Below are 26,462 nucleotides of genomic sequence, written 5' to 3'. Positions count from 1 at the left end.
AGGATGTATCTTACTACTTTGATCTTTTTTCCCCTGATAAAAGACACTTTCCTCAGTTTCAGCCTCAGTGAAGAGAATGTAATATTTTAAAGTATTGTGTTCTCAAGGAGTCTGTGGAGTCTGTGGGAACCCTTGGAGCCTGTTTTCCTTGCCAAGTACCAGCAGGGTACAACCATGGGCCAAGAAGTAGCTACATTTTAGGCACTGGGATTGTGGGGGGCCAAGCTATCTCTGTCTCCACACTGTGGATCTTCTTGGCCCTCCATGGTCCTCCTTGTAGGACAGGGACCAGAGGAGGTTCTGAATTGCAGGTTGGATATGGGTAGCTTTCACCTAGACCCCAGAACTTGAGCTGGTTCTTAACCCTGCCTTATCACCCTTTAGTTATTCAGGAAGCAGTTAATCATTGGACCAGTCAGCGGATCCTGTCTTCAGTTCTTGCTGTTCAAATCTGTTTCACTGCTGGTTCCCCACACTGAGAGGGGAGATTGGAGGAAGGGCAGAGGCCAAATTAGATGGAAGACGTGATGAGGAAGAAGCAGAACTCTGGAGAGAAGAGGTGTGAGGGTGCAACTGTGTGTGGGTTGGTGTGCCCCACTAGCACCTGTTCTGAGAGTCACTGTCTCCTAGGTAACAGACACATCATGTTTACAGCTCCACGACAGAACATGTGCCCATACTCAGCTCAGGCTCACACAAATTTGGATCATGAAAGCCCATCTGTGAAGGTCAACAAAAATGAGAAATCATATACTCTGGTCATTCCTGCAAAGCATTAAGGCCGAGTGCTATGGCGATTTAAAGTAACTTTCCGAAGTATGACAACACCTTTATTTAGAGAATTTAATGTGGTATAAGCACACTGATCTTTAGGATCTAGATCTGATATTCATGTGAAATAAGGGAGGGCATAATTTTCAAGAAGTTACAGGAAAATTAGGAGAGAGAAATAGGCTTCTTGTTCACAGCACCAGTAAATGTGAAATTACTCAACTTGTCTAATCTTAGTATCATCAGATAGAAGTAAAATATTAGGTGGATAAGACAGAGAAAAAATCCCTCCATATTTCTATCTGTGTTTTCCCAGCAGCTGTGTACATTTGGGGGCCAGTGCTCATGTCTGAGAGGCTGCTGACTAAGCCCTGAGCAAAGAGCATACTCTGAGATGATTCCTAACTTTCTCTTGGTCACCACTAGCCAGAGCTGAGTGGTGGCAGCCCCATGGAATGCTGTGCACTACCTTGAGCTTCTGGTCTTTCCTCATCCCTTACTGATGGCACCTGTTTTCCACACTATGGAATTCAACTTTCTTGATCCCACTGTGGTCTGAGCTGGTTCACAGGACAGTCCAGCATCCATGACTTCTGTGCTCTGACTCTGGGGAAGCCTAGAGTGCTACCACAGGTCTCCTTCATCCCTGAGGGTAACTGTTCTCAAGAAGAGCAGCTGGCTGAGTCTCAGAACCTTGGAGAAGCCAGACCTAACCTACGTACAGGACTTGTGTGACTTCCATAGGATGACCTGTGGGACTGGTGGGAGACAAAGATTTGTCCTGACTGTGGGCAAGGCAGGAAAACTCTAGCTACACAGAATACTGTCAGCTTGTGGACTCAAAGGTAAGATGGAGGCTGTTCTTATAAAGTAATGGCTCAGAGAATGCCATCTTCTCTAGAAGTCACCCAGGCCTCCAGTGTCTAAGTTCTCTTTCCCAATGTTAACCACTCACCTGCTCTTTATCCATCTCCTTGGAATAGATTTAACCTCTCTCTAAACAAGTTTCCCAACATTGCACTGCCTCCTGAGGTCATCTGAATATTCCCACTAGTCAACCACATCTTCAGATCAGAGACATCATGCTTTCTGCATCTCTTGACCTACTGGAGAGGTAAAAGGAACAGGGACCAGCCCAGCTCTGTGAGGGTAAATCAGCAGCTGCCCCACCTTTCCCAGAGAAGTTTCTTCCCTAGATGACACAGGTGCTAGGCTCCAGAACATGATGAATGTGACCCAGCCTTTCCTTTACATGCTTACTGATTGTGAACTGACTTCCAGGCAACTGGCTGTATTGAACTTGTGCTAACCCACAACCCCACGCAGGCTGGAGCAGGAGGGTAGCTCTGCTGTGTGCATGTCTGTTCCTCATTGCTTAGAGGCATCTGACTTGCCCCCTAACTTCTAATGGTGGAGAGTTGGGTTGTTTTATTTCTTATAGGTTTGATTACTTCCACTACAGAAAGTAAGTCACAATAAATATGCACATCTTTATGCACATTTTAAAGAGTTTTCTAAAAAGATAATGTCAGTTTATCTTAAAATATGTAACAACAAAAAGTCTATTGTACTTTTAAGTCAAATATGAACACTCCTATTTCTAGAAACATTCCCCATGGCCTTCCCTTTTCCTTTCTTCCAGTGAGACAAAGTCTAGGGTTGCTTGGCCCTATTTCCTCAACTAAGGAGGGTGAAACAACATTCAATGTGCTGGCCTTTGGGCTATCCGATCTTTGTCCTGTGTCTTCCTTTGAAAAACAAATTTTGAGACATTTTCAAAGTCTGTACATTTTCACACTCAGTTCCATAATCACATGCTGATGCAGGATTCTCTTAGGTGATAACTGTCCATGCTCAGCATTTTGTATCTTGAATTCCCCCTAATTAATTTTAATTATCATGGTAAAAATATTAAACTTCAAGATTCATGTGTGATATAGAAAACTATAGCTCAAACCTTTCATTTATATATGTGAAATTACACCAGCAAATCTTTAGTTTGCAATTTTTTTAGAGTCTACCCCCTAAATTATTTATGTAGCTTTTAGGGGAAAGAAAATACTAAAGAATATAGAGAAGTTGTAGAAGCTCCTGCCTATGGGTGATAGGACCTGTGACCTGTGACATATATCAGCATTCAAGGGCAAGAAACAGAAGACCCCTCAGAACACTGTTTGCTATGAACTGCTTCGGGTTATAAAATGAACAGCTATGGGAAAGGGAGGAAGAAGTAGCTTAGAGTATACACAATGCAGCTTAGGGAGCTTCCCCCATCTTGTGGTTCTGTTGCCTTCTGGGCCTCGGTGTCAGCATTGCACAATCTACTGAGTAAGAGCCACACTTTCCTGTAAGCTTGAATTGAGGATCAGGTGTGAATGCTCACAACAGGTGCGGAAGGACTGGGAAGGGCTTCATGAACTGTAAAATACCTAGTATACACTACCAATGAGCTGTCAGCTCTGCATCCCAGGGATGGTGTCTGTACCATGGGGTTGCCATCAGTTCGTGGAACCTGATTGTCACTAAGCTGTCCCCATTGAAATCAGTTCCTGTGTCAGGTGTGCCCTGCCCATGACAAAAGCACCGCTCCATCTGGGGATGCCTCACTGCAGGGAGCTTTCATTGATGGAGCTGATACAAATGCATCCACAGAGTCTCCCCTGAGAACAGGAAAACAACCCAGCAAATCCTGAACGAAAGGCTGGAGGGAAGAAAGGTCTAGAAAAGGAAAAGCAGTAGACACTCAGTATGACAGTAAGAGTCTGGGGTAGACCAATGACATGTCAGCAGGACACTGTGGAATTGTGTTGTGTGGGACTGAAGAGCAGAGTTTCAGAACAGAGATGATGAGTGGGATCTAGTTCCTGCCCTCTCTCCTCCCTGCCTGACATGCCATGACATTTGGGATGTGAGAGTTAGGTTCCTAGTGAAGGCCCAGGAGGTAAAAGTTGCCCAGGCCCTGACGTGTGCTGGCTGTGAGAGGGGCAGGCAGGCCACAACAGGCACAGACTAGAAAAAAGATCCTGGAGGGCAGTTGAAGCATCATCTCACACCCACACGGACACCCACACACCCGCCCCATTCCTTTTTAACTTCCAGGACTTTATCACTCTCCATCCAAGAGGAAGAAGGGTCAGACATGAAGGAAAAGGTGAGGACTAGACTGAGGGCTTCACAGAGGACAGAGTGGCTGCAGCAGGGATGACACAGTGGAGACCCAGGAGACCCGGTGTTAAGGAGGTCTGTCAAGGTTAAGGGCACTAACACTTGGGGACTATGAGGTCATGTAAGGATGAAGGAGGTCAAGAGCTGCCAGGATAGAGCGTCAGGTGCCCAGGCTGAACACCTGAGGACGTCATTCATCACTGATCTGATCTGGAACAGAGAGGGCTACTCACAGTTCTGCTCACTAACTCCCCACTCAGTGTGGAGGCAGCGCGGAGGCACATCATAGGGGAGACAGATGGCCCTTACCTTGTAGGAAGCCTTCTCTCCTGAGGACGGAGACAGGGTGACTCCGTGGGCAGGATGCAGGCCCAGAGCCAGCTCTCTCTAGGCTTTCCCTGGTCCTCCCCAGCTTGTAACTGTGGCCAAGTCACTTAATTTCTCTGTGCCTCCATTTCTCCATCTGTAAAAAAGGAAAAGCATTACGCACCCAAGGATCTCACAAACATATCAGGAGATAATGTAAATGGGTGTCCTCCATGACTGACCATATTTTTCCTCTTCCAGGGACCAGAATACCCGTGGGTTAGCCACATGTTCCTGCATTCAAGTTGTTCTTCTTGCTTGCGGCAGCCCCCCCCCCCTTAGGCTGATACATTCAGGAAACCATCAATGCCCCTACTCCCTAAGTCTGGGATAGAATCGACCTTCACAACGACCATGGGGTGAGCTCCACACTAGGATTCATGTAAGCCTCATTTAATTGTGACTTCTTCAAGGACTTTAGAGACTTGATTTGAGCCTAAGCTAGTGAGGTGGCACTTGCTGCTGCTGACAATCTGATTCAATCCCTGGGACCTACATGGTAGAAGGGCAGAACTGACTCCTGCCAGCTGTCCTCTGACCTGCATAGACATGTGTCATGTATGCCCACTAGAGAAGGAAGGAAGGATGGACGGAAGGGAGGGAGGACATGGCCAGCTGTTCACGTACTCTCAGAAGAGTGGAAAAGCAGAGGTCTGGGGGAGGGAGGCAGAGCTTTCTGTATTCCCAGGGGAGCCCTAGTGGCTGTCACTGATGTCCCCTCAGTCTTCTGGGACATTCATTGCTGCATTTGTCTCCAGCAGTTCAGTGCCACTGCTGTGCAGTTCCCTGGGACTGTAACCTCTGGGTTATCTTAAACCTTAACAGATCAAGTGATGAAGAAAGGCTTCTCTCCTGAGGATGGCGAGCTAACTCTGTGGGCAGATGACTGGAGATGTTTTGGGAACTTATAAATATCTGTATTTCAGTTCCTCAGCTTGACATAGTACACCTGCCCCCAAAGTATAAACTCCCCGTCATTGGGAATTCTCTGGTAAACAGCAGCAAACTCAGGGGGGTGAGGCAGTAAGACACACAGAGATCGTTGGCCCGAGGCCTCAACACCCTTGCTCTGGGCCTGGAAATGAGCATTCCTCAATTACACTGGACACTAGGGTCTGGGGTGTAGAGTCTTCCCTTATAAACCTCATTCTCTAAAAATAATGTCATCTACACAGACAGCAAATGAATATTTGTGCACTACTGTCTTCCTCCAGAACCTAACACACTGGGCACAGACTTGAAACAGAAGATGGAGAAAGAAGAAAGAAAAGGGAAGTCAGAAAAACCCCACCCTGTTCCCATTGACTAGAGGAGGGATCCAGTTCAAATTGGGGTTATAATGCTGTGACTCAACCAACCAGTAAAATATTGAATAGTTAAATGATCAAGTTCAGACAAAATGGGTTTTTTATATACCTTCACTTATTATTTCATGGTCTATGTGTATTGTTCCATAAGCACAAACTTCCTTGAGTTTTCAATTGCTAAATTAAATAATATACCAAAAGCATCCAGCTTATTACTGAGTGTTCAATGAATGGTAGAACGTCTGCACACTTTTTTTTTAAGAGTGTAAGCATCTCTGATTCCCTGGCATTCATGTACAAGTGTGACAATATTAATAGGCAGAAAACCCTTCTTACCAGACTCCTGCCCTTGGGTCTAGAAGGGATGCTTCTAGTGATGAGCAAGAGAGCTCACTGGGACTGTCTCCTTGGTCTCCTAAAGGACCCTAGCAGTTCAGCATAACAAGATAGATAACATATCGCAACACACATCCATAGTCAAATTTAAAGGAACAGAGATTAAGACTAACATAGTCATTGTCTTAAAATATGCAGAAAAATAATTTGGGGTATAAAGAAAAAAACAGGAAGTATGAAAGAGGAGAAAGGGGAAATTCTTGAGTCAGTAGAAAATCTATGGTCGACACCAGTCAATAAATGATTAAATCAATACACAACAGCAAGATAAAAAGGAAAACAAGTCAATACATTGATGGTAGCTCAATTATAACATAACACTGCCTTTTAGATTCTCCTAAAAAAATAAGTATTTTGAAACCGACTAACATTCACCTGAACGTTAGAACATCAAGAAACACACATGCTGATAGCTCATAATGTTTAAAATTAAACAATTAAATCATGTATTAATGAGTGACAAGCAAACCAATTGTGGTACAGCTCATTTTTGGCAGAAATGAAATTGGATCTGAGATTCCTGCTTGTTAAACTTGTCACATAGAGCATACTCATTTGTGGCTTTTTATTTTGTTAACAAGCTATGCGAGATGACGCTTCAGAGGCACAGAAGAATCGGCAATGACATTGAGACACAGTAAGCTCCTGCCTGCAGGCTGTTTAAGCTGACTCAGAATGGTACATTGGTGAAGGCAGCCAATTGTACCCCAGGGGCAGGATCAGGGACAGCAGAGCCCCTGTAGCCATGGAGGGGTGGGAGGAGTCCTGCCTTGTGTAACCAGATCAGAGCCTCCTCTTTCTTGGTTCTTAGTCCATTTTTAAAAATAGTAAGTTGGTGGCAGGAATACCCCCTGGGAAATAAATTTCAGGAAAATGAGGTCTCACACCTAATTTATTTCTGTTTATTTGCTTTCAGGAGCCCTTGCTTTCCTGCATGTCTGGACAGGGTTCTTGGTTCCCTGGGGCTGGGCAGGTCTTGCCACAGCCAGCGTCATACCCTGTCTGGAGACCTCACCAGTCCCCTCTTAGTCACCCTCCCAGGGCAGCTGGTGGTTTCCTAAAGCAGAAGACCATCCTGGGTGAATCCAAGGCTCTGTGTCCAGGTGTCTCTTTGCTGGATTTCTTTTCTCTTTGAGGAGACAGGTCTGCATCTCTTTCGAATGAGGATCCTAGTGATTGTCCAAGGTCCTGCATATTGGAAATGCCTCTTCCTCTCTTGTCAGTGACAGTCTTAGTGTGACACTGATTTGCTCAAGAAGGTGAAGGCTTTGTTCCAGCAGCTTTTGCTGTGGCCAGTCTGGTTTCTGGGTACTCAGAAGCCTAAGCTTTCTTGTAGCTGAAGGACCCGATTCTCACTCTCTTCTGGCCCCCTGGAATGTGTGTGTGACCATCACCTTTTGCATTAATGTTCAGCCTCAGCACTCTGTGGAATCTGCAGGAACCCTCTTTCATAAAGGATTTGAGTCCTGGTCACCTGGGAAGCACTGGCCTGGGACACTGGGGCCTGCCATTAGAGTACATCCTGCATGAATTTGTACCGGCCTCTGTCACCAAACTTGCCCTCCTTTTCTACTGCATCCCACTCATGTCCTCCTTCCTCTGTGCCCTTTCTCTTTTTAGGTAGACAGCACAATATTGTGTGATGGTGTGGCAGTTTGCTTAACAGTACATTTTCTCCATGCCATTTTAGTCTTTTATTATTGATTTCTTTGAGAGAGGCTGTCTGGGTATATGCTGTGTAGCCCAAGTTGTCCTTGAACTTGAGGCAATTCTCATGTTCTTTCCTCCTAAATGTTGACATTATAGGTATAACTACCACGCTTGGTTGCCCTGGCATTAAATCAATTTCTCTCTCCCCCTTCCCCCTTCCCCCTTCTCTCTCTCTCTCTCTCTCTCTCTCTCTCTCTCTCTCTCTCTCTCTCTCTCTCTCTGTCTGTCTCTCTCTGTCTCTGTCTCTGTCTCTGTCTCTCTCTGTCTCCCTCTCTGTCTCTCCCTCTCTCCCCCTCTCTCTTTCTCTCTCTCTCTCCCTCCCCCTCCCCCTCCTCTCTCTCACACACACACATACACACACACACACACACCTCCTTTCATCTAGTTAACACTGGCCTCAAACTTGCCATTTACCAAGGATGACCTTGAATTCCTAATCCTTCTGCCTCTGCTTTCCAAGTACTGGAAATTTAGTAATTTTATAGAGATCAAAATCCAGGACCCTGTACAGGCTAGGCAAGTACTCTACTAACTGAATTACATTTTGAAGTTGAGTTTGAAACTGTTCCAAATCAATCTGCCTTTATTTAGTGCTTATTTCAAATACTGAGTACAAACTGGATCAACATAGTGTCAGAATGCAGGCTCTTGACGAGTCTCCCTGAGCAGAAGGTGATATGTGGTGGGCAGGATATGTGAGAGAGGGTAAGACACAACTCCTGAGGCAATATTCAAGTTCAGGGGACAGGCAGAGGGTGGTTGTGCTGCAGAGGGCACCTCAGCAGTTAATGAGGGCTGAAGGAAGCAATGACAAAGGAGGGTCTCTGCAATGTTGAGAAGCCTTGTGCATAGCTTGCTGCTGAGTGTAGAGGGAGAGCTGTCTTGGTGTGGAGGAGAGCCTGTTGTCCAGATGTGGGATAAAGCCTGCTGCTGGATAAGGGGAAGCGAAGAACCTTCAGTCTGGGTACAGAGGAGTGTCAGCTGTCTGCGTGTAGAGGAAACCATATGGTATAGACATGAAGGTCTGCTCTCTGTGTATAGTGAATGGTCTGCTGTGTAGGTTCAGAAGAGATCCTGATGCCTGGATGTAGTATTCAGCTGTATGGGTGTGCAGGAAGGTCTGCTGTTTGGGCCTATGGGAGGGTCCACTGAGAATAGAAGAGAGCCTGCTGTCTTTTAGTGAAGGATCTGCTGTGTTAGTGGGTCTGATGTCTGGGTGTAGAGCGGAGCCTGTTGTCTGCATATGGAGGAAGGCTCCCTCTGTGTGTGTAGAAGACAGCCTACTCTTCTGATATAGTAAAAGGCCTGCTGTCCAGGTTTAGAGACTAGTCTGCTATCTGGGTGTTTATAAGGGCCCTCTGTCAGGGTATAGATGATGGCTTACTGTCCGGGTATAGAGGAGGGTTTACTTTCTTATTTTCTGGATGTCATGAAGGTCTTCTGTCTGGGTGTAGAGGAGGGCCTGCTGTGTGAGTGCAGAGGAGTTCTGCTGTGTTTGTGGGCCTGTTGTTTGGGTGTTGAGGAGTGTCTGGTCCCTGGGTACAGGGAGAGTCTGCCGTCTAGGTGTGGAGGAAGGCTTGCTGTCTGGGTATAGAAGAAGCGTACTGTGTGGGTGTAGAGGAGGATCTGCCTTCTGGGCCCATGGGAGTGTCTGCTGTCTGGATATAGAGGGGGTGTGCTGTGTGGGTGTAAAGGAAGGTCTGTTGCTCATCATGGCAGGGTGTCAGGACAAAAGAGACATTCCAAGTAGCTCTTTCCCTGGTATCTTGCCTACCTTGCCATCTGTGGATCCGTTTCTCTAAGGGAGTTATTGCAGGCTGGATTTCCCATTACTGCAACAGTGTCACAGTAGCTGCCTTTCTAATGAACGATGCTTTGGTGTTGAAAAGTACGAGGTTGCTGCTGAGCTCTGCCCTGTTTGATTTTGAACCATTTAATATTTGAAGCCATATCCACAGCAGACAATACAGAGAGAAGTCATAGGACTCGCACACTCAACTTTAGAACTTTTAGCAAAGCAGAATAAGATGGAATGGTGTAAAGCGAGACACCAGGTCAAGGAAATAGAATAGAGGTTTCCAAAATCGCCCTCCCCTAGGTATTTGCTATTAACTTTTCCACCAAGGAAATGATTTTGGGACAGATCATATTACCACACAAAATAATGAATTTGGACCCCTGTCTTATAATACCATATGTAAAATGGATCTCACATTGGCTTAAGGACCCAAGTATAATCTAGAGTGACGGGTTAGCAATGAAGAGCATTGCCTGCTCTTCCAGAGGACCCAGGTCTGATTCCCAGCACCCAAGTGGCAGCTGACAACTGTCTATAACTCTGGTCTTAGGGGATCCAATGCTGTCTTCTGGCTTTTGCAGTCACTGCATGGACACTGTGCACAGACCTATACCCCATACATACAAAATGAAATATTTTTAAAAAGCATAAGGGGTAAAACTGTTAAACAGGAGAAGTCAAGAGAAACGAATCTTATGATTCTGAGCCATGACACCAAAAAAAAAGTTGTAAAAAATTCAAACTTAAAAAATAATATGCTGAAGTGTACCATGTAGTCATGTGGTTAGAGATGCATCCCAAACATCAAGACTGGACAGCAGACACCAGGATTAAAGTTTGTGAATTTTATCACATGTAAATTATGTTTCAATTTTTTTTAAATCCCTAAGCGCTTTCAAAGAGTACTCACTCAACATGTTGTAGTAGAGGTGCTTAAACTTCTAAGGACCTGCAGAAGGCCCCATTCCTGCCTCAGCTTCATGGGGTCAGGCCCCCTGGGATCTGGGTTCTATTCTTTCCTTGAGTTATTCTGGTGGATTTCCATTGCCAACCTGTCTACTCATTGCCTGAATCGTTGCTTCTTAGAAAATCAGGGATATCCGATCGCGGTCTCACTAGTGCTGCCCCACACCTTGCCCCTGCCCAGCCTTGCAGGGTCGTGCAGCCAGCTGGTGTCCCTGAAGTGCAGAAGGGAGATGCTGGGCTCAAACTTCAGCTCGTGTGGCAGGCTGAGCCTGGTGCATGACTCACTGCAGGTACTTATGTGCTTGTGCCTCCTCAGACCCTGGCAGGTATGACCTTGGTTGAAGGTCAGGCTGTTTCAGAGGATGGAGCTAGTGTCCTCTCTCATAAGTATTGTCCCCGAGGCAGGCTGCCCACCTGTCATTGACTTCTATCTTGTGTTCAATAGCATGGGAGAACTCTCAAGAAAAGGTGTGTGCCCTGGTAGCCTAGGTCTTTGAGGAGGGCAAGGAGCTCTGTCAGGAGGAAACACCCTGATGGCTTCTGAGTACACTTGTCCACTGCTGCCACACCTGTCTGTGTCCTACACTTTCCCTATAGGCCATTCGTGACTCAGCGTGGCCTTAGAAGCATTTTTGGGGCTCAGTGACATTCCTTGATATGGCAGGACTGTAGCTGCCTACTTCTTTTTCTCTACACCCAATTGCCTAGAAAATGGCAGCTCACTGCTAAGAGGTTCATATCACCTCATTGCCTCTTATAAATGAAAATGAACCTTTCTGAGAGGGAGTGAAGGGCATCATGCTTCCCATTTGTTTAGCTCTGCAGCAGGATGTGCAAGGATGCTGCCTCACCCCCAGCAGTCAGGAGGGTTAAGCCACTTCACTAACAGCAGAGTGCAGACCTAATACTTTGATAATCAGTCTTATCCTTTGGAGCTACCTTTGAGGGGCAACCTCCAGCTTCCTCCCCAACAGAGGTTTAATTAAAGCTCACAGCAGCCAGGGCTCTGAGTAAAAATGATAATCTACCCTGCAAAAAGGCTCTTATTCCAGTGGACATTAGGTGCTGGGGAAACTCCATTAACCTATCTACCACTGACCAAGATACAGAAGGGGTGAGTAGACCTCAGGGGCAGCAGGCACTGGAAGGATTCTCTTCCATGTCTCTTGGCCCAGAACAGGCACTGTACTTTCTCTTATACATAGCCTAAGGGTCTGGCATATACTGTACAGCCTGAAGCTCAGAGGTGGAAAGGAACTATGTACCACTAGCCCTAGTACAGCTAGTGAGGTAGGAACCTGCCAAAGGGAGAGGAAGGAAGCTAAGGAGATCTAGAGCTGGGAACCCAGGGTAAGAAACTGCAGTGGACGGAGCTTCCAGCACAGAAAGGAGATATACTTGGCATTTCCCTTTAAGGGGAGGAGACAGAAGCATGGGGAGGCCATTCCCAACTCAGGAGCCCTAGGTGGATAGTGTGGCTTTGGGCAGCCAGAACTCAGAAGATTAGAAGGTCAATAAGAAATCTGGACAAAGGGATATTAGATAACTTGGAGTTGGCAGCCTTAAAATCAAAACTACGTTTTAGGGTATTGTTGGTCCTGATGCAACAGCAGCCTCAGGGGCCTCCATTTCCAGGGATGTTTGTATCCTATCAGCAAGGTGTGTGGCACCCTAGCCGGTGAGTGACATGCTAGTGAATGTTGGTTAACCAGACATCATGATCACATTTGATCCTCACAGGAAGCCTGCACACTGGAAGACTATTGTCACTTAAAGCTATTGTGCTTTATAACTATAAGCAAAGCTGAATGAGGGTAGGGGACCCCAGGAGCCAGTGACCTGGAACATCATTCTTTCTCTAGACCTATGCCCACTGGGAATAGCCACAGAAAGACAAGAATGTGATCCTTAATGTACAACATGATGATGATTTCTGTGTCTGGGGATCCAGGTTTGTTCCTGTCTGCTACTTTATTAACTGTCCCACTCCATTCGTCAATCTTGGATAGATGTTACACCAGATGTCACACCAGACCACAGACTAGCACTCAGCACAGTTAGGGCCCAGCTATACATGACCTGTGACTCCAAGGCCACAAAGCTCCCTGCCATCAGACAGAAGCCAAGCAGAAAGCTCCACAGATACATGTGGGGGCTGGCAGCATGGCCAGACTCACCACTAGCTGTTTCCTTTAGTGAAACATCTACCCGGAAGGGAGATTGCCATTATTTTAGTTCAGCCTTGACCCAAGGAACAGTTGCCATGATCTACTTGGTAGCTGATGATACGAATTTGGCTCACTTCAGGCAGTTTGGGTTCTGTGGAACCAAAGGAGTCTTTGTCCTCATGGTCACACACAGAGGGACAACAACAGAGACACACGGTACTTCAGGAGAGGTTCTGAGAAACATGACAGGAGGCAAAGAAAAAAAAAGACCAGAATGGAATAGTGAGATGGCATTGTGGACCTGGGGACGTAGGCAGAGACAGCTCCTGCCCAACCCTGAGCAAATCTGGGCAGCATTTGGCATCATACTTCAGGTTCTTAGGTGTGTGACTGTCAGCTTAGACAGTGTCCTGTAGATATAGGATTCTCAGCAGCAAATAAAATGGCCTCTGGCCTAGCACTGCTGTGGGTAGCCGCTGATCTGCGTGGCAGATTCTGTGGAATTTGAGAAACATGCATGGAAGAGTTAGCAGAAAATGAAAGATAAAAGCAGTTCTTACAATCAAGAGTCTGAAAGAGACTGTCTACTAACCTAAGCTGTTGTTTATTCATGGACTCCAAAAGAAACTGTCTACTAACCTAGACTATTGTTTATTCATGGACTCCTGGGACTTGGAGCCATTCCTGAGCTCATCTGGGGCAGACTGCATTCTTATGTGTAGCACTCCGACTTCTCAGCTTTGCAAAGAAATTCAGGAGATGGAAATTGAATACAGCCAAACACCAAATGTGGGACAGGCTATAGAATACATGTCAAACCTTCCCCAACATGAAGGACAAGGGCATTGACTTTGCTTGATGACATTGTTTTGAGGTGTGGCTTGACACCCCACCAGTCCCCTTGCCTTGCCCTGACTGCTCAGGTTCAGATCTCTCTCCCTTCTGTGAAGTATGGGAAAGAATATTGTGTTAGCTATTTCTTGCTGCTGTGATTAAAACACCATAACCACAAATAAATATTTTTTGGATTATAGTCTCAGGGGCAGAGTCCATAATGGTAGGGGAAGTGTGGCCATAGGCAGCTGGAGCAGAAAACTGAGAAATCACATCTTCAAGTACACAAAGAAAGGGAGGAGTGAGGGGGCATAGGCCAATGGAAAGAAAGAGAGATGGGAAGGAGAGAGAGAACTGGAAGTAGGGTGAGGCTATAAACTCTCAAATCTTACCACTAGTGATGTATTTTTCTCCAGCAAGACTTTATATCCTAAAAGTTTCATAACCTCCCCAAACAGTTCCATCAACTGGAGGCCAATATTAAAATGCATGAGCCTATGGAGGATATTCCTCTTAAACCATTATATTCCACTGACTCCCACAGGCTCATGGTCACCTCATGCATTTAGTCTAACTTCAAAAGTTCACATGTCTTCAACAGTCTCTTTGAGACCAAGGCAATCTCTTAACTGTGACCTTTGTAAAATTAAGAAGCAAATCACACACTTCCAACACACAATGGCACAGAATATAAATTTCCATTTGAAAAGAAAGGAATAAGTCCATAGGAAAGAAATACTGGACCTAAGCAATACCAAAACCCAGCAAGGCATATATCAAACCACCAAGTAGTTCCATGTATAGGGCCTGGGATTTAGATTAAAGGATCAGGATGGCTCCTCTTCTCCAGCTTTGCTGCCTGCAACCCCTCTTGGGCTGGTTTCACTCCTGAATTAAGCACTCCTTGGCAGAAGTCTTAAGGCTCTAGCATCTTAAATATCTTGGAGTATTCACTGTGACATAGGATTCGGTATGATAGCTTCATACAATGGCTTCTCAGAGCCCCTTTACAGTGAGGAACATTGCCACACATTGCCTGGCTTCAGCAGCTCTCTGAAACTACGGAAGAAGAATCCATGACCCCCACATTCTTTCATCTTTCAAGCTCGAGAGCCAGTACCACATAGATGACACTGGCAAGTTCAGCTGCCACCTTGTGATGAACCCTTGGCTCCCTGTTGACCAGATTAGCTGCTTTCATATGTTGAAGCAATTGCTTCCTAGGAGCATGCAACCTTGTGTGATTTCTCCCTTTACAAGTTGGAAGTTCAGCTGGGTCGCCTTTCCCTGAGGGTACCCTTCATTTGTTCCCGAGCAGGAGGCCTCTCCTTAATGGAGTTAATCTCCCAACAATAACATTTTCTCTTGAGTTCAGGCCTTGGCTATAGCATTAATCTTTCTAGTACTCTTTTTCTGCCCCCTCCAAACTACATGTTGTATTTATTTTTGCCTTACTTACTTGTAGTCATTATAGACCTGCATAAGAATAATCAACAATAGCCATTCCTTACACTCAACATTATGCCATCTTAAAATTGCCTTTGCCAAACAAAGGAATTCATTACATTTTAATTTAGCCCCAGGCAAGTTCTTAGGATATGGACAGAAAGCAGCAAGTTTCTTTGCCCAAATATCCCATGAGTGACCTTTACTCCATTTGCTAATATATTCTTTGTTTCCTTCAGAAACGTTTTCATCTGAAACCAGGACTCCACAGTCTGTATTACTCTCAAAACCTTCTTCCAGGTGTCTACTACAGTGGCCCATTAAGCTCTGCTTACATCACTCAACTGCTCTTCTAGTCCAAAGTTCCAATGTCTTCCAGAGTCCTCTAATAACTAGCATGACCAGGTTCTTCACAGCAATAATCCTATTCTTGGTACCAACCTTGGTGTTAGTTAATTTTGTTACTGTGATAAAAACCATGGCCAAAGGCCACTTGTGGAAGAAATGATATGTTTTTGCTCACAGGTTTAGGAGAGTCCATAATGGCAGGGCAGGGAGGGTAGCAGGTGTTCAGAGCAGGAAGCTGAAAGATCACATCTTCAGCCACACACAGAAAGCAGAAGAGTGAGCAGGGGCAGGGGACAGGAAGGTGGGTAAGGCTGTAAGCACTCAAAGCCCACCCCTAGTGACACACTTCCTCCAGCAAGGCTCCACCTCCTAAAAGTTCCATAACTTCCCCCCAAACAGTGCCACCAACTGGGAGCCAAGTGCTCCAATAGGAGCCTTAGAAGGACAGTTCTCATTTCAATCACCACAAATACCCTCCAGCCAGACTTCTGGGCATGTTAAATGAAGTGACAGAAAATACCCAGTATGTAGGTAACAGGTCCAAGCCCAGCTCTGGGTTCTAAAACCTACAAAAACTGGCCAATCCCTGACCCTGAAAACCAACCAATCCAGTATATAATCCAAGAAACACTAATTTTCCATCGCTGTGTAAATTGAGATCGCAGTAACACAATGGAGCTATTTCGTTCAGGCATGACATGACCATCCCCACAAAGCTGTCGCGCAATTATTATGGAAAGCTACAGAAGACCTTGGGACTTTTCAGTGGCACAGCTGTCTTTGAGTTACCTACATTGCTGTAAGCAATCCCGGTAGACTCACTGGTTCAACAGTCTGGACTTGGATGGAGTCTTTTCTTAGTGTCCTTTCTATCTGGGGTTGAGTAGATACTTCTTTATGACTCCCCCTGTAAATCTTGCAATGGCAAATTATAAGTGCTTATGATACAATTTGAAAAAACTATCAGGGTCCAAAATTATAACATGAATATAACCCAAACTCACAAAGCATAAATGAATATTTGCAGGAAGAAAAATGTTGATAGTATCTGTCACACGGAGGTCAGGTTTTAGAATATGCATTTGCTTTTAGCTTCCAAACTTTCTTCAGGTGCTGCTGTTAACAGTGATATTGTTTTTAAGGTGGCCCCAAATATTGAATACGTATTCTGTTTGAAACTAAATTCCGAGCATAAAAGGAGTATATGTCCCTCATCTTAGTGTGTTGAATGTAGATTTGTGTACAATGCTGGAACTATCAGGATTGGGGAAAATCTTGGAGATGGGCTAAGTGCACTTGGTATTTCAAGGTGCCCATGGATGTTTGGGAGCCAGGGGGAGGAACTTATGGTTTTAATATGAAATGCCCCCCTAAGATGTTCATGCTTTGAACATCTGGAATCTTTGTATTGCTCTGCTCAACTATGACTCAAGTTTGTCTGGAGACATAAATTAGAGTCACCTTCATGGAAATAGGTTGGAAACCATCAGTTGTTTCTACTACTAATCTTTTCATTCTTAGCTTCACAATTATTTATTTTCTTTATTATTCTTTATTCTTAATTCATCATTTCTAATTCATTCTCTCTCTCTCTCTCTCTCTCTCTCTCTCTCTCTCTCTCTCTCTCTCTCTCTCCTTCTTCCTCTCCCTCTCCTTTCTCACCTCTCTTTCTTAGGAACTTGTGTGTAACTTGGATGGCCCATTCACCTCAGTCTGGTATTTGCTCTGCAGACTATGCTGGCCTAGAGTTCACAAGCCTCCTGCCTCTACTTCCTGAATACTTGGATTATAGGTGTGCACCAAAATGCTGGCTGCATTTTTAAGCAAAGAAAGATTTATTTTGGCTTTATCATCACAGAGGGTTCAACCCATGGTGACTTGGCATCATGGTACTGTGAACATGACAGTGGGAACATTTGGAGGTGGAGGAAGCTACTGACTGCCTGGTCAACCAGCAATATAATACGGGGCGGTGTGTGTGTGTGTGTGTGTGTGTGTGTGTGTGTGTGTGTGTGTAGAGAGTATATAGAGAGACAAACAGACACTAGATGTCTCAGTGAAACCTTTAAAGGCACACACACACACACACACACACACACGCACACACGCACACACACACACCCTACTTCCTTTAGGTAGGACTTAATTCTCAAGGTTTCTAGATCCTCTCAAAATAGTTCTAGTCACTGGGGACCAAGTGTTCAAGACATAAGCCCAAGGGTGGCATTTCATATTCAAATCATGTAAGTTCTTTCTTCTGGCTCCCAAACACTCATGGGCATCTCAAAATGTCAAATGCATTTAGCCCATCTCCAAGAATCTCCCAATCTTAACAGCTCCAATATTGTTCACAAGTCTAAATTTCAAATCCCTTTTGAGACTCAAGGCAAACTCATAGCTGAGAGCTCCTATAAAATTTCTTTAAAATTAAATATTTCCAATATGCAATGGTACAAAATAAATATTCCCATTCTAAAAGGGAGAGATTCAGGAACACGTCAAGGAGGAGTGAGAGCGCCGTGAGACTGAAGCACAACAGGACAAACACTAGATACTGTAGCTTCAAGACTTGAATGTGGGCCACAGAGTGTCATGATATGAACTGTAGCAGGCTCGAACATGCTTGTTGCTAACGGCATTGGCATTTGCAGACCATATGGCCCCTGTCTTGGGATAGCTCTACTCAATACCTGTGAATTTTCTTGGCAGATGTTTTATGTTCCTATAATATCTAGTGTCCTGGGGTCTCCACTGTAGCTTGGGCTTTAACCTCATGCATTACTTTCTTATCTTTTGCCTGAAGGGTCTCTGAGCCCTGCTGCACATTGCCTGGTCCCCCAGGCCTTCCTTTGTGATATTGGTGTGAGCCTTCATGATCTTATCTCTAAAACTAGCTTTATACAGATGATGCCAATGTCTGTCACCAGATCAAGTGATATTTGGGCTCCCTACACCATCAGTGTGAGAGTTTCTGGATGGCTGCAGCCAGGACAATGATTCTTTAAATGGCCTTGTGTGAGCAGAATGTCCTGGCAGGTCACTCTTCTCTGTCTTTTGTGTTACTCTTGAGTCTGTGATGGGTAGGGTCTGGCCAGTTCCTGAGGTGCCTCTGAGGCATCCTCTCTACTGTCCCAAAGCAAAGTGCTAGATTACCTTGAATGGTGCTAGTAACTTTCATAATCAAACCTTCTTCGTCCACAATTTTTAATACAATCTCTGACCACACTATATGCTTTCCATATCCTTCTGTTAGATTTTTTTTTCAGCTCCTGATTCTCACTATAAACATGGCTAAAAGCAGCTAGAAATAACCCACCATAATCTAAGTGTTAGATTTTCTTGAAAATTTCTCTACCATATTAATGAGTCTATTACCTTTAAAATCAGCTTTCTAGAAGATTTTAGGACACAGGGGAGGAAAAAAAAAACCATTTGCCAAACTACGTTGTGTGGCTGCTAGCCAGATTCTCAACATAGTCCTTGTTCTTAGCTGAAATATTCTCAGCTGAAGTCTTTACTGGGCTGACGTCTACCAGCATTCGTGTCTACTGAACACCCAGCACAGCAGCCCGTTAAGGTGCCTGTGGCATTCTAGTGCTTTTTCAGTTTACATTTCCAGTTGCTTGAAATTCTCCCTACCAGCTCCAAAAGTTTAAGAACTGCGTGGCCTGTTGTTTTCTGGTACTGATTTCCTTAGTGTTCTTGCCAGAAACAACTTATAAGGGAAAAGATTTGCTTTGGGTCAGGAGTCCAGTGGACACAGCACATGGATGTTTGGCCCAGTGCACCTTGGTGTACATGGTGGCAGAGTATGTGTGAGAAGGTAAGACTGTGTACCACATGTCAGCCAGGAAGCAGAGAGCCACTGTGCATTTTTGTATTCTTGACTTTGTGTTCATGTTGTCATTCCTCTGTGAAGGTGGCAACACTTCCCTCTGCTAGCAGTGTGGATTTATCTCTGTCTCTGAGAAGTTCCCAAAGAGGAGTTAATGGAGGATGCTGCAGGACATACCCGCTATTAGAAGGCAGAACTGGGATTTGGGCACAACTATTATCCAGTTTATATTCTGGGCAAGTATCTCAGTTGTGCTTTTTTGATTGACTTCTTGGGAGCATATTATGTCTAAGCAGCTCAAATCAGAACTCCCAAGAGTGCCTGCGTGCATTTTTCACAATTGTTCTGCAGAATGCTGGTATCACAGAATATTCTCAGGAAACTCAGTTTTGCATTCAAATACAAGCACACAAGACTTTATATCACTCTCCTGGAAAGGAACAGCATGCAATAGAGTCTCTTAGACTGAGAAATCCTCTGCTAAAGACAATAACGTGTGCTGATGTTCAGAATAAGCTGCCAACTGCACTTTTTTCTTTGTACATCACAATTTTAACACTTGGGATAAAGGTTCCGCAGAACCCATTTTGGAAGCATGGGGTCTTGCATAAATAAAAGTGCCCAAGGTTTCCTTGCTAACACTGGAACATTGTGTTTCCTGTGGCTGATTGAGAACAGGCCTCATTCAGAAGTACTGAGGAAGCCTGCTGAGCCTGTGAAGATGTTAATGACAAATATTCTTTTCTTTTTCTTTACCTAGTGGCAAAGTGTGGCAAGGCAAACAGATCACTGGGTCAGGAGCTGGAGCTGGCAGGAGGTTGGCTCATGTCACTCAAAGTCTCAGGTAAAGGTGTTACAATTATAAGCCCAGCACATCCTGGGCATCTGGGAGGACAGACTGTGTTATGTTCACACTCTACCTGAGCTGGTACAGCATTCCTGGGGAGCAACAGCCATGATCAGAAAGCAGGAAGGGCCGTCTCTCAATGCTAACACCCAGGTGTTATCTCTGAGCTGAGGCTGGGCATTTTGTGAGGTGCTTCTGACACACGGGAGCAGAAGGCATTTTGAGTGACAAAGGCCAGTTCAGTGGGCCTCACAGGAGCTGCTACACCTCGGCTAGCTCCTGTTGGAGTGCTGGAGGTCCTGTGCTGCAGATGTAGACTTAAGCATTCTTCATTGTTTCAGACAGCTAAAAATTTAAAGTGCTATTTTCTGTAAGTGCCCATTTCTCCAGAAAGTACTAAGAACATGTTAACCCAGTTTATGACTGAGGTATGCTCGTTGTGCTTTACACATGAGCGCCCATTCTCCAAGGTGGGTTGATGTATGTCTGTATCATATACACAAAGCCACACATGATGGTTTCTTTTTCATGTAGAAGTTATGGGGCAAGGCCCATCAAAGATGATAATGCAGACTCTACATATTCCTGCCATGGAATAGTATTTTAACGCGTGTTGCATTTGTTTATGCTGTGGAACATTTATCTAATGATGCAAAGATGTGTTGCCTTTGTTTAACTCCGTGAAGCTGTGTTACTTTGCCTGTCTAAAACACCTGATTGTTCTAATAAAGATCTGAATGGCCAATAGCAACCCAGGAGAAAGGATAGGTAGGGCTGGCAGGCAGAGAGAATAAAAAGGAGAAGAAGCAAGCAAGATCAAGTAGCAAGAAAAGAAGGGGCCAGCCACGCAGCCACACAGCCAGCCACAGAGTAAGAGCGAAAGTAAGAATACAGAAGTAAGAAAAGGAAAAAAAACACAGAGGAAAAATGTTGATGGTATAATTTAAGTTAAGGAAGGCTTGCTAGAAACAAGTGAAGCTAAGGCTGGGCATTCATAAGAAAATAGTAAGCCTCCATGTGTGATTTATTTGGGAGCTGGGTGGAGGGCCCCTCAAAAGAGCAAAAACAACCAACAACATATGCCAACCCCTCGTGGTATACAGTACCTTCAAGTTAACAAAGAGATTTTATTTTCATGTATAATTTTGCCATTCATCCCTCAAATACCAATTAAATCTTTGGCAGAACATACACTTGATGATTTGCTGGGATTATAGGAAGAGGCTGGCACATAGTGGGTCTCTTCACTATCCTGCTGGTACCCAGGAGGGAGAGGCAAACAGGGAGAAAGACACACAAACATGGGCAGTAGAAGGACCTGAGTCTGTCTCTGGCATTAGCTGTGACAGAGGGCTGCCACAGCCTGCAGAAAAAAACTTGTGGGGCAGCAAGAATCTGAAAGGACTACACACTGTGGCTTAAACAATTAAACAATGTTTAGCTTCTTTTTTTTTTTTTTTAAAGATTTATTTTATTTATTATGTATACAGCATATGTAACTGCAGGCCAGAAGAGGGCACCAGATCTCATTACAGATGGTTGTGAGCCACCATGTGGGTGCTGGGAATTGAACTCAGGACCTCTGGAAGAGCAGTCAGTGCTCTTAACCTCCGAGCCATCTCTCCAGCCCTAACTTTTTTTTTTTTTTTTTGGAGCTGAGGATCGAACCCAGGGCCTTGTGCTCTCTAGGCAAGCGCTCTACCACTGAGCTAAATCCCCAACCCCAATGTTTAGCTTCTTAAATAAGTTCATTTTTATAAAGTTTTTAAAAGATTTATTATGTTATTTATGTATATGCATATGTGTGTGCATGTGTGAACATGGGTGTGGGAGTTTGTGGAGTAAGAATTGCAGGTTGCTGTGAGCTGCCTGATGTCAGTGCTGAGAACTGAACTTGGTCCTCTAAGAGCAACAAGTATTCCCAACCACCAAGTTGTCTCTCCAGCTCTACCATTTTATTTTTAAATGGTAGATTGTTAGCATGTGTATCTATGGGGTGCGGGTAGTGTTTGGACCTATGCACACAATGTAAAACTTAGGATTGCCCTACTAAGTACAAAACGTGCTCATAAAATTCTTCCCTTCTCGCTGGGCAGGCAGCAGTGGCACATGCCTTTGATCCCAGAACTTGGCAGGCGGAGCCAGGCAGAGCTCTATGAGTTAAGGCCAGCCTGGTCTACAGAGTGAGATCCAGGACAGCCACCAAAACTACACAGAGAAACCCTGTCTTGAAAAACAAAAGCAAAATGAAACAAACCAAAATTCTTCCCCTTTCTCTTCTCACTCTGTGTTTATATATGTACTCACTGGTAAGTTTGTGAACGTATATGTTGGCAGTAGTACATGTGTACATGCATGCACATATATGTGGAATCCAGAGGCCAACGTCAGGTGGCTTCCCTCAGTTGCACCCTGCTTTTTATTTTTGGAGACAGGGTCTCTCACTGAATCTGAAACTCTAAGTATGGTTAAGCCAGCGAGCAAACGTCAGGGCTTTGCCTGCCTCTACCCTGTTAGCACTGAGGTTATAGACGGGTGCCTCCATGCGGATTTATGTGGATTCTGAGACTTGAACTCAGTTCCTCACGCCTGCCTCACAGGCACTTTCCCCATGGAGCCACCTCCTCAGCCCCCTCAAGTTCTTTCTGTGTGTCTCCTTGTGCACGTGGCCATGGCCTCATACACTGCAGGGACAGGTACACAAAATTTAACAGATGCTGAAAAATCGCCCATCACATGTAGTCCACTCACCAAAAGCATTTGAAAGTCCATGTTTTCCACCCCCCTTTCCAGTACTAGGGTTATAGATTCCCACCGCCATCCCGAGGGCACGCTCATCATTCAGGTTGCTCGTATCTGCTCTACTGTGTGACAGCATTTCTGCCTTCTTCTCTGACATTGCTGCTGGATCCCTACTTTTCTTTGTTGTTATATATCATTATAGATCTTTTTGTATTATTGATCAGGTCTTTCCTGAAATCTGTCAACAGTTTATGAACTTTTTAAAAGATTTACTTATATCAAATTTTTGAACTTTGACCTAATTATATTCACTGTTTTATTTTCTCATAAGAAAAAAAAATCAATTTTTTGTGCTGTATCTAAGAAGTTTTTTTCTTCTATATAGTAAAAGACATACTCCAGGATTTCTCCTAATCTTTGTGTAATATATGAATTAAAAATGTGCATCTTTAATTAGCCAAAGTTTATTTGGGGTGGATATAAACTAGGAACTTCGCCAGTGGGCACAGTCCCAGTGAGCATAGCATCACTGTCCTGGGATGGCCCCTTCACAAAAGGGAAGCCTTGGAATAACAGATATTGGCTCAGACTCCAGCTGTCAGAAAACTGGGTTAATGCAGAGGCTGGATGGACAGCTGCCAGGATGGGAAACTTTGGCTGGCAGGGCCTCCTGGGTGACAGGCATTCCTAAGGAAGAGAATTGTAACACTTGGGTAACCTGGAAGGAAAAGACAGATAAGCTGAGTGAGAAACCAGCAAAGAAACGTCCAGACTGAGGAAACAGAAAATAATACACAGTCCAAGGGGAGGAGGTTCTGGGAGTGGGATCAGAAAGTAGAGTGGTGAGCTCGACATTCTCAGAGTGCAAGACCCTGGCCCAGATGAGGTTGAGGATAGGCAAGTCACATCAGCTCAATTCTGACAACCCAGGGCAGGCCTAGACTTATTCTGAGCATCACAGGAGCCTGATATAGGACTTTAAGCAGGAGAGCGAGTGACATAACTTATTTTTAAGCAGACTCCCACTGCCTGGTCTGGAACATTCTGGAAAGCAGATGGTAAGCAGCAGAGTAGACTGGGACACAGTCCTCAGGAAACAGGTCATTTATCCACTTCACCGAGACCCTGCTGATCTTGAGAAGCCTAGAGAGGGGAAGGCAGCATGGTGCTTACTTGCTTTCATTTACTCTATGTGAAGTATGCTGGGTTCCTGCTATGGCCAGAACATCACGCTTGAGCAGGGGATGAACACTTAAATACGTTGCCATTCCAAAAACAATTTTTAGTGTGAGCAGGCACAGAATGGGCCAAACTCTGTAGGGTGGAGCATTTGCTCATAAGGCTTATCAGGCAGATGTCTTCATCTCACCTGAGCACATTGGCACCTTTGTCGGCTGCAGACGGAATAGCCTCAGAATGTTGGTTAAATATGCCCTGACTTTGCCCTGGCAATGCCACAGACACACATCTACTAAAAATGGGTAGGATTTCTTCCAAGATTGGAGAGGATCTCTGCCAGAGAACACTCAAGACTCTTCTCTGCATACAGAGAAGAATGTGTGTCCCAGTGAACCCGGAGACATCCTCCAAATGGCATCACAGAAACAGTTACACGTTAGGTTGGTCAGCATCTCCCCTGCAGGAGTACATGTTCTTTAGTTTACAGGGTAGTCCATCTTCTTTGGCTAACACTCATAGTCCCCAGGCACTAACTTTAGAGTTTTTAAATAAAGGGAAACAGAAACTCAACCCTTAAGTGATGTCAGAATAGTCAGTGGGAGAGATTTCAATCTTTCCTCTTGAACGTGTCAGCCCACCAGACCTTCGGAGCCAGACAGGCATGCAAAATGCTAGTGCGTAATGTCAATCCTTTGTCATGATTTTGCCCTCTGAAAATCACTAAGTTCCAGCCTGTAAGTTGATTTGGTCAAATGAGTCAAGTGTGGCAGAAGAAAGTCATCTGTGACCTAAAGCCAGCAGGGGCATTTATCTTAGAAAACTGCTAATACTCAAGAGCTGTCCACAGGACCCAGAGACCAGGCGTGGTTATCCAACAGGGGTCACTGATAGGACTTGGAACTAGACATTTTTCTCCATCATCTTAAAGAGAAGTTGGTTCTGAGAGGTGCTGGGCTAGCCTCGTGTACTGCAACAGGAAGACTGCCAACATCCCATTTTATCAAACCTCACTGTGATGGGCTCAGCTCTTTCCCTCAAAATCCACATGTTCTCACCCCCGTATTTCAGAAGTAGCCATATTTGAGATTCAGTCTGCAATGGTTTGACTATTCATGTTGGAACCTGTGATGATTAATATTGTCAAATCACCTAAGAGACAAACCTCTGAACATGCCCATAAGGGATCATCTAGCTTAGGTTAATTGGTGTGGGAAGATCCACCCTAAGTGTGAGTGGCACCTGATGGAATAAAAGGGAGAAAGACAGCGGAGTATTGATATTGCTCTCTGTTTCCTGACTGCTGATGTCATGTGACCAGCCATCCCACTCATCATGTCCCATCATGCCTTTCCAGCCATGATGGCTAGTACCCTCAAACTATGAGCCAAAATAAACTCTTGCTTCCTTAAGCCTCTCCTTGTCAGGGATTGGGTCACAACAATAAAAAGGTAACTAATACAGAAGCCAAACACAGAGATGATAATACACAAGGTAGAGGGCCTTTGGGAAGTAACTGGTCACGAGAGTGAGGTTCCATTTGCTGTTGACCTTCTGCTGCATGAAGTTCCAATATGTCTTCTCTCATCAAATAATGAGTCTGCTGGGCCTGTGAATTTGTACTTCCTAGCTTACAGAATGATGAGAAAGCACATCTCTGTTCCTTATAGTCTGTCCAGAACATGTTATTATGGCAGCACAGACTAAGTAAATTTAGATTTAATTAGTTAAGATGAGGCCATGAAAAAGTGAGGCAGTTCCTAATCCAGTTTGGCAGGCACTCTTATAAAAGGGATGTTCAGGCAAATGCACAGGAAGAATGGCCTGAAGATAGAGGTAGAGGTCAAAGTGATGCTTTTCCAAGCCAGAGGCTGAAGCCAGCTGGCTACTATCAGCTGCTGGGATGAGGACAGACAGTCCCTCAGAGGTAGAGCCAGCCCTGAAGATCTCTAGAATAGTTCCTCCAGGCTCCATGGATGCAGGAGGGTTAAACTGCATGCAGTTGGTGTCCATCGAGTCTGCTTAGGGGCTTCACCGAAGTCAGTGGTTTTACCCTCTGTCCTTCCCCACAAAAGTCCTGCACCTTCTGTGAATCCCCTCTCTTTGTTCCAGGTTTATTTTCAGTCTGGTGTCAGGTAGCATTGAAGGTGGCTCTTGGAGCCGGGGGAGGGGAGGCTTTCTGATGATGTCATGCTATTGCCATGACTGAAAGTTGAGGCTGATGTGAAACTGCCTATTTCCCACCAGAGGCTTCTCATCGTGGGGAGTCTAAACCTCCCCCTTGGCCTGAAGAATTAGTACTGCTCCAGTAGGAAACAACCCAGTCAGAAATGAGTTGTTTGACCCTCTCCTTAAGTCCATAAGAGGGAGAAGGCATAGAGTCATCTATGGTTACAGATGATCAGCTGATAGGAACTGAGTGATGGCAATTGTGGTAGCTTGAATGTATTTGGCCCCCATAAGTTCATATGGAGTGACACTGTTAGAAGATGTGGCCTTGTTGGAGGAAATGTGGTCTTGTTGGAGGAGGCTGGATGACACACGCCTTTAATCCAGACCTTGAGGCTGGAGGGCACACCTTTAATCT

The 26,462-nt window shown here is 44.9% G+C and overlaps 1 protein-coding gene and 1 non-coding gene across 19 annotated transcripts in view; both read right to left on the bottom strand.

The window, feature by feature from the left end:
* Positions 1-26,462, bottom strand: part of Myt1l (myelin transcription factor 1 like) — a 409,971-nt gene that overhangs the window by 147,193 nt on the left and 236,316 nt on the right. For all 18 annotated transcript variants that reach the window (XM_076559626.1, XM_076559627.1, XM_016008078.3 and 15 more), the window contains one exon: positions 4,246-4,399. The gene's annotated coding sequence lies outside the window, so the exon portion shown is untranslated. The remainder of the gene's footprint in view (positions 1-4,245; positions 4,400-26,462) is intronic.
* Positions 21,606-21,678, bottom strand: Trnas-aga (transfer RNA serine (anticodon AGA)). Its single transcript has one exon. It is a non-coding gene; the product is annotated as a tRNA-Ser (tRNA).

The sequence above is a fragment of the Peromyscus maniculatus genome, chromosome 22 (assembly GCF_049852395.1).
Source record: "Peromyscus maniculatus bairdii isolate BWxNUB_F1_BW_parent chromosome 22, HU_Pman_BW_mat_3.1, whole genome shotgun sequence".
NCBI lineage: Eukaryota > Metazoa > Chordata > Mammalia > Rodentia > Cricetidae > Peromyscus > Peromyscus maniculatus.
The sequence above is the reverse complement of the archived record's forward strand: the minus strand, read 5'-3'. Positions and strand labels throughout refer to the sequence as shown.